The sequence below is a fragment of the Petaurus breviceps genome, unplaced genomic scaffold (assembly GCF_028583685.1).
Source record: "Petaurus breviceps papuanus isolate PSGF00001 unplaced genomic scaffold, PetGlider_PUasm1.0 305, whole genome shotgun sequence".
Lineage (NCBI taxonomy): Eukaryota > Metazoa > Chordata > Mammalia > Diprotodontia > Petauridae > Petaurus > Petaurus breviceps.
The window spans coordinates 592,535-600,085 of record NW_027186060.1 but is presented as its reverse complement, the minus strand read 5'-3'; positions in this window follow the sequence as shown (position 1 = coordinate 600,085).

Below are 7,551 nucleotides of genomic sequence, written 5' to 3'. Positions count from 1 at the left end.
TTCTTTCTTTCTTTCTTTCTTTCTTTCTTTCTTTCTTTCTTTCTTTCCTATCTATGTCTTTACAACCTGCCCCCAAACTACTGTTCCAGACTTAATGTATAATGCTTCATGTGTATTCTACCGTGTTTCCCCGATAATAAGACCTATCCCGAAAATAAGCCCTCCCCTTACTGTGTAAGATTCCTCTAAAATAAGCCCTCCCCCGAAAATAAGCCCTATTGAGATTGCTACTGTAGTGAAGGTGATCCCCTGTGCTACACGCTACATTACGGTACCCTCTGTATGCACCGTCCCCCCCCCCCCAGGTGAAACGCACGCCACGCTCCGAGCTGCATCCAATCAGAGCTGCAGCAGTGAGCACGTCATCCTGTTCTTCCCCAGTGATTTGCTTGCTGGCGCCATTGAGAGCAGTGCCGCAGAGGAGAGCTGAGGCAGGACAACATAAGTCCTCCCCTGAAAATAAGCCCTCTGGTGTTTTTCTTTCCAAAAAAATTAATAAGACAGTGTCTTATTATCGGGGAAACACGGTATGTACAAATCTGTGTGGTCAACCAGCCTGGTCTTCTTGCTGTTCCTTACACACAAAATTCCATCTCCCATCTCTGGGATTTGTACTGGCTATACACATTCTTGGAATGAAATAATTCAATCTCTGAGAATCCCTATTCTTCCAGATTCAGATCAAGAGCCATTTTCTGCCTGAAGTATTTCCTGGACCTCACCACCCCACTCCCACCCCCAACTGCTAGTGCCACACTGGTTTGCAATTATTCTGAATTTGTTGTGTATGGGTTTCATTTTTGTTTGTTTTTTTTTTTTGCTTTTTGGAGGGGGGAAGGCAGGGCAATTGGGGTTAAGTGACTTGCCCAAGGTCACATGGCTAGTAAGTGTTAAGTGTCTGAGGCTGGATTTGAACTCAGGTCCTCCTGACTCCAGGGCCAGTGCTCTATTCACTGTGTCACCCAGCTGCCCCTATTGTGTGTTTTTATACTCAGATTGTATATGTTGTCTTGCCAATATTAGAATATAAATTTCTTAGAAATCTAAGCTATCAAAAATATGAAAAAAATGCTTCAAAGCATTAATAATTAGAGAGATGCAAATTAAAGAACCTCTGATGTGCTACCACACACAACTCAGACTGGCAAAGTTGACACAAAAAGAAAAATACCAAATGTTGGTGGGGCTGTGGGAAAACAGGTACCTTACAGCAGTGTTAGTGGATTTGTGGATCAGTACTGCCATTCTGGAAAGTAATTTGGGATAGTGCCCCCAGGGTAACTAACCTCTGCATTGCCTTTGACCCAGTGATGCCATTAATATACCTGTGTCCCTAAAGAAGCAAAAAATGGGGGGAAAGTCCCATATGTGCAAAAATATTGACAGCATTTTTGTAGTGTTTTTCTTGCTATTCAGTTGGTCTCAGTTGTGTCCAATTCTTGGTGACCCCATTTGGAGTTTTCTTGGCAGAGATACTAGAGTGGTTTGCCATTTTCTTCTCCAGCTCATTTTGCAGATGAGGAAACTGAGGTAAATAGAGTGAAGTGACTTACCCAGGCATAAAATCTGGAATTTCCTTACCTGGGGAATCCTGTACCTCCCTCCCAAACAGTCGAGCAAGTTTGATGCCAAAGGAAGAGGCCAAGGAGATCCAGATTGATTATAGGTAGTAGTTTAATCAATTGGTTACTTACACTGGGGCAGTATGATGGATCCCTGCCAAGAGTGTAACAATCTTCAATCTGGGGTGGTGAGCAGACTACAGGTAGGATACCTGCAGAGACACCAGGAAAGCCCAGTGGTAACTACAAAAATCAAACAAAGGGAGGTGAAGCCATAGAGTACATCACCACTATTGCTAACAACATTTTTAAGTGCCTACTGTATGCCAGACTGTGTGTTGAGTTGAGGATACAAAGAAAGGGGAAAAGGAGTCATTGTTCTTGACTTCAAGGAGCTCTCATTCTATTGGGTCAGACAATATGCAATTACTCTGTACAAATAAGATATTCACAGAGTAAAGGGAATTTAATATCAGGAAGAAGACATGTTGCAGACAACATACAGATAAACACATATGTAAGATATACATATATATATATATATATATAGGGGAAACTGATTTTAATATTTACAGTACTAGTGATGTATGCTGTCAGGCCTCCATGGTAAGACCTCTTACCAAAGGTGGGATTTAAGAAGAGTATTGGGGAAGGCACGGCCCACAGAGGCAGGCCTGGAAGAGGCCTGATCAACTCAGGGGGCAAGTCGTCCCACCAACCACAAGGGTCACTACCAGGCCTGTCACCAAAGGGCTGGGACTGGAAAGAGCAAGGTAAGAACCAAATGCAGGAGCCCCTGTCCAGGACAGCAAATACTCCTGGGGCTACTACTTCATAGCCCAGAAATTAAAAAAAAAAAGCCCCTATCAGGACCCCCAAAGACCAGGATGACAGAGTGAACCTCGCCTGCTCCAACCCCTCCCCTCTGACCCTGAAAACATAGTAACTATTGCCCCAGGGCAAAACCCTCTACAGTAAAGGCTTGGGATACCTAGAGGAAGGGCATGGCTAGGGTCCTGCCTCAAAATGGGTAGAAAGCTGACTACAAAGACTCTGGAGTCCTACTACCGTGTTTCCCCAATAATAAGACCTATCCCGAAAATAAGCCCTCCCCTTACTGTGTAAGATTCCTCTAAAATAAGCCCTGCCCCGAAAATAAGCCCTATTGAGATTGCTACTATAGTGAAGGTGATGCCCTGAGCTACACGCTACATTATGGTACCCTCTGTATGCACCGTCCCCCCCCCACCCAGGTGAAATGCACGCCTCGCTCTGAGCTGCATCCAATCAGAGCTGCAGCCGTGAGCACGTCATCCTGTTCTTCCCCAGTGATTTGCTTGCTGGTACATTTTTTTGTTCACATTTACCTGTTTATTAAAATTGCTGTCAATGTTCACTAAAATAAGCCCTCCCCTGAAAATAAGCCCTCTGGTGTTTTTCTGTCCAAAAAAATTAATAAGACAGTGTCTTATTATTGGGGAAACATGGTATCCTCAGAAGGAGGAACCAAACTCAGAAGGGAGACAATGCGGACTCCACACCCACAGCTGAAACATCAACAGGAAATGGGGCCCATGCACAGAAAACTCTCATAGATGAGATCAAAAGGAACTTTGAAAACCTAATGAGAGAGATAGAAGACAAAATGAATAATTCTCTCAAAACCAAAATTGCAGAATTAGAAAAACATTATAATGAAGAAAACATCTCTCTAAAAAGAAGAGTGTATGATATGGAAAAGGAGCTCCAAAAATTAAACAAGGAAAATTATTTGCTAAAAACTAGAATCAACCAAATTGAAACAAATAACTTTATGAGGAACCAAGAATTAGTCAAACAAAACAACAAGAATGAAAAATTAGAAAAAGAGGTAAAATACCTCAATGGAAAAATAACACAGGGTAAAGGTAAAAGACTGGAGTAAAATATATCATGCCTCAGCTAAAGTAAAAAAAGCAGGGGTAGCAATCCTTATCTCAGATAAAGCAAAAGCAAAAATTGACCTAATTAAAAGAGATAAGGAAGGAAACTATATCCTGTTAAAAGGCACCATCGAGAATGAAGCAATATCATTTCTTAACATATATGCACCAAGTGGCATAGCATCCAAATTCCTAGAGGAGAAGGTAAAGGAATTAGAGGAAGAAATAGATAGCAAAACTATACTAGTGAGAGACCTTAATCTCCCCTTCTCTGAACTTGATAAACCCAACCTCAAAATAAACAAGAAAGAAGTTAAGGACATGAACAGAATTTTAGAGAGGATAGATCTCTGGAGAAAATTGAATGGGGATAAAAAGGAAAATACTTTCTTCTCAGCAGTAAATGGCACATACTCAAAAACTGACCATGTTCTAGGGCATAAAAACCTCACAATTCTATGCAGTAAGGCAGAAATATTAAATGCGTCCTCAGATCATGATGTAATAAAAATTATATGCAATAAAGGGCCATGTAAAGACACAGTAAAAGCTAATTGGAAATTGAACAATTTAATCCTAAAGAATGAGTGGGTCAAACAAGAAATTATAGAAACAATCAGTAATTTCATTCAAGAGAATGATAATAATGAGTCAACATACCAAAATTTGTGGGATGCATTAAAGGCAGTTCTTAGGGGAAGTTTTATATCCCTGAGTGCATACATTATTAAATTAGAGAAAAGGGAGGTCAACGAATTGGGCATGCAATTGAAAAACCTAGAAAAAGAACAAATTCAAAATCCCCAATTAAATACTAAATTAGAAATATTGAAAACCAAAGGAGAGATTAATAAAATTGAAATTAAGAAAACTACTGAATTAATAAATAAAACTAAGAGGTGGTTTTATGAAAAAAACCAACAAAATTGATAGACCTTTAGTCAATATGATAAAAAAAAAAAAGAAAGAAGAAAACCAAATTATGAGTATCAAAAATGAAAAGGGTGAATCTACCTCCAATGAAGAGGAAATCAAAACAATAATTAGGAATTGTTTTCCCAATTGTATTCATGTAAATTTGACAATCTTAGGGAAATGGATGAATATTTACAAAAATACAAGTTGCCCAGATTAACTGAAGAGGAAGTACATTACTTAAATAACCCCATCTCAGAAAAAGAAATTGAACAAGTCATCAATGAACTCCCTAGGAAAAAATCTCCAGGGCCAGATGGATTTACTAGTGAATTCTATCAAACATTTAAAGAACAATTGATTCCAATACTGTACAAAAACTATTCCGGAAAATTAGTGAAGAAGGAGTCCTACCAAATTCTTTTTATGACACAAATATGGTACTGATACCTAAATCAGGAAGAGATAAAACAGAGAAATAAAATTATAGACCAATCTCCCTCATGAATATAGATGCAAAAATTCTAAATAAAATACTAGCAAAAAGACTTATCTCAAGAATAATACACTTTGATCAGGTAGGATTTTTTCCAGGAGTGCAAGGATGGTTTAATATTAGGAAAACCATCAGTATAATTCATCATATCAACAATAAAACTAGCAGAAACCACATGATCATCTCAAAAGATGCAGAAAAGGCTTTTGACAAAATATAATATCCATTCCTATTAAAAACATTAGAAAGTATAGGAATAAATGGAGCCTTCCTTAAAATAATAGGTAGCATCTATTTAAAGCCATCAACAAGTATTATATGTAATGGGGATAAGCAAGAAGCATTTCCCATAAGATCAGGGGTGAAACAAGAGTGTCCACTATCACCCCTCTTATTCAATCTGGTACTAGAAATGTTAGCAGTAGCAATTAGTGAAGAAAAAGAAAACAAAGGAAACAAATTAGGCAAAGAAGAGACCAAGCTATCACTCTTTGCAGATGATATGATGATATACTTAGAGAATCCTAGAGAATCAAGTAAAAATCTACTTGAGACAATAAATAAATTTGGCAAAGTTGCAGGATATAAAATAAACCCACATAAATCCTCAGGCATTCCTACATATTTCTAATGAAATTCAACATCAAGAGAGTGCATCGGCTTTTGCCCCCGGGGCGAGAAGCTGCTGAGGGCTGTGGCAAAGTTGCCAGCCACGTGGCAGCTTCAGCTCCTGGCCTGCATACTGTAGGGGGACCAAGCAACAAATCTGAGGGGTAATCACTCTTGCTTTAACTTGCTTGGATTTGGATTGTGGTCTAGGGTGGAGGTCCTGGGATGTGCGACCAACTTGCAAGAGCATGTGGAGGCTTCAGAGAGGACACCCAATATTACCTCTGGCAGATGAGAAAACCCCAGCATTTGGTACAAAGCTCCCCTGTCTGGTAGAAGAGTCCAACTCTGGCAAAAAGCCTAAAAGTCAAGTAATTGAGTGGCAACATGACCAGGCAAAGGAAGCAAAGCAAACAGAGGAATCCAATATTAGACTCCTATTTGGGGGACATAAAGAAGCAAAGCATGGAACAGGAGGAAGACAGTGAAATCAGAACTCCTGCACCAAAAGCTTCAAAAAGGAAAATGCAAGCTGGTTACAGGCCATAGAGGATCTTAAGAAGCAGATAAGAGAAGTGGAGGAAAAATTGGGAAGAGAAATGAGAATGATGCAAGAAAATTACGAAATGAGAATCAACAGCCTGACTGAGGAAAATCACACCTTAAAAAATAGACTAACTCAATTGGCAAAAGAGGCTCAAAAAGGCAGTGAGGAGAAGAATGCCTTAAAAAGTCAAATTTTCCAGATGGAAAAAGAATCACAAAAGCTCAATGAGGAGAATCATTCCCTCAAATTTAGAATGGGGCAAAGGGAAGCTAATGACTTTATGCATTTATATTTATTTATTTATTGCATTGTTTAAACCTAGCTCCGTGTGCCTGGGAAACCAGAACTCCTCTATCTGCTCTTGAGAGACCCTCAACTAAGGACCTAGGTTATGATGACAGGAAACCCATTCAGATCTAAGAACACTGAGTTAAGGAATTCTCACAATTGTACATCCCAAGCAAGTCTCCTATGAAAACTGACCCCATAGGGTCAGTTTTAATTATTAATTATTATTAATTAATTATTGCTTACATATGGGGGGGGGGCAACAAGACACTATCTTTTTCTGAATTTGGGGAACTGAACTTGTTGCTTCTCTGCATCCCAACATGGAAAGTGCTGAATATTTGTAGAGATAATTCTTATTTTTTTAAAATGTACTTATTTTAAGGAGAATCCATTCATTCAAGTGATGCAAGAGAATGTCTTCTTAAGAGAAGGTAATTTTCAATGAATAGAAGAGAAATAACTGACCAGTACTACAGCAACAACTTTCTTTGAGAATGGAAGTACATTTCAGTAAAGAGATATATAAAATAATTAACTTCTTGATGTAAAAAATGAAGTTTGAAAGTCTCAGCTCCTCTCTACAGGCCTGAATAGCTTTGATATAGCTTTGTTCAACATTTTATAGGAGCTTTGACCTAAAATGTCTACCAGATCACTAATTTACATTTATCTATCTGCTTGGTTTTTAAGTAGTCACCTGAACAAGTTGCTTCTGGGAACACCTGTCTCTGGCATTCAAGATGCTTCCTTTTTTTCCAACTGGTAGATCATATCTGGTTTCAAAACTGCAAATTCTGTTTATTGGAAATGATATAGTGCTAGGGAATCATCTCAAAGTTCCATCATACAACAGACAGATTAAATATTTCTTCCAACTCTTAGTAAAAGGTGGGCGGGGAGGGGAATAAAGGAGCTGAATGTATCTTATACCACCAAGGTTACTAAGTTAGCTGATTTTGTCTGACATTTTTGTTTTTTAAATGTGGGACTTAAAGGCTGGGTGGAAGGAGGAGTAGAATTCTTTCTTTTTTTCAAGGTGTCAGGGGGAAGAGAAATTATGTCTTTTAAAAAAGCATCCATTGGGCGACTAGGTGGTGCAGTGAGTAAAGCACCGGCCCTGGAGTCAGGAGGACCTGAATTTGGTTCTGGCCTCAGACACTTAACACACACACACACACACACACACACACACACACACACACACACACA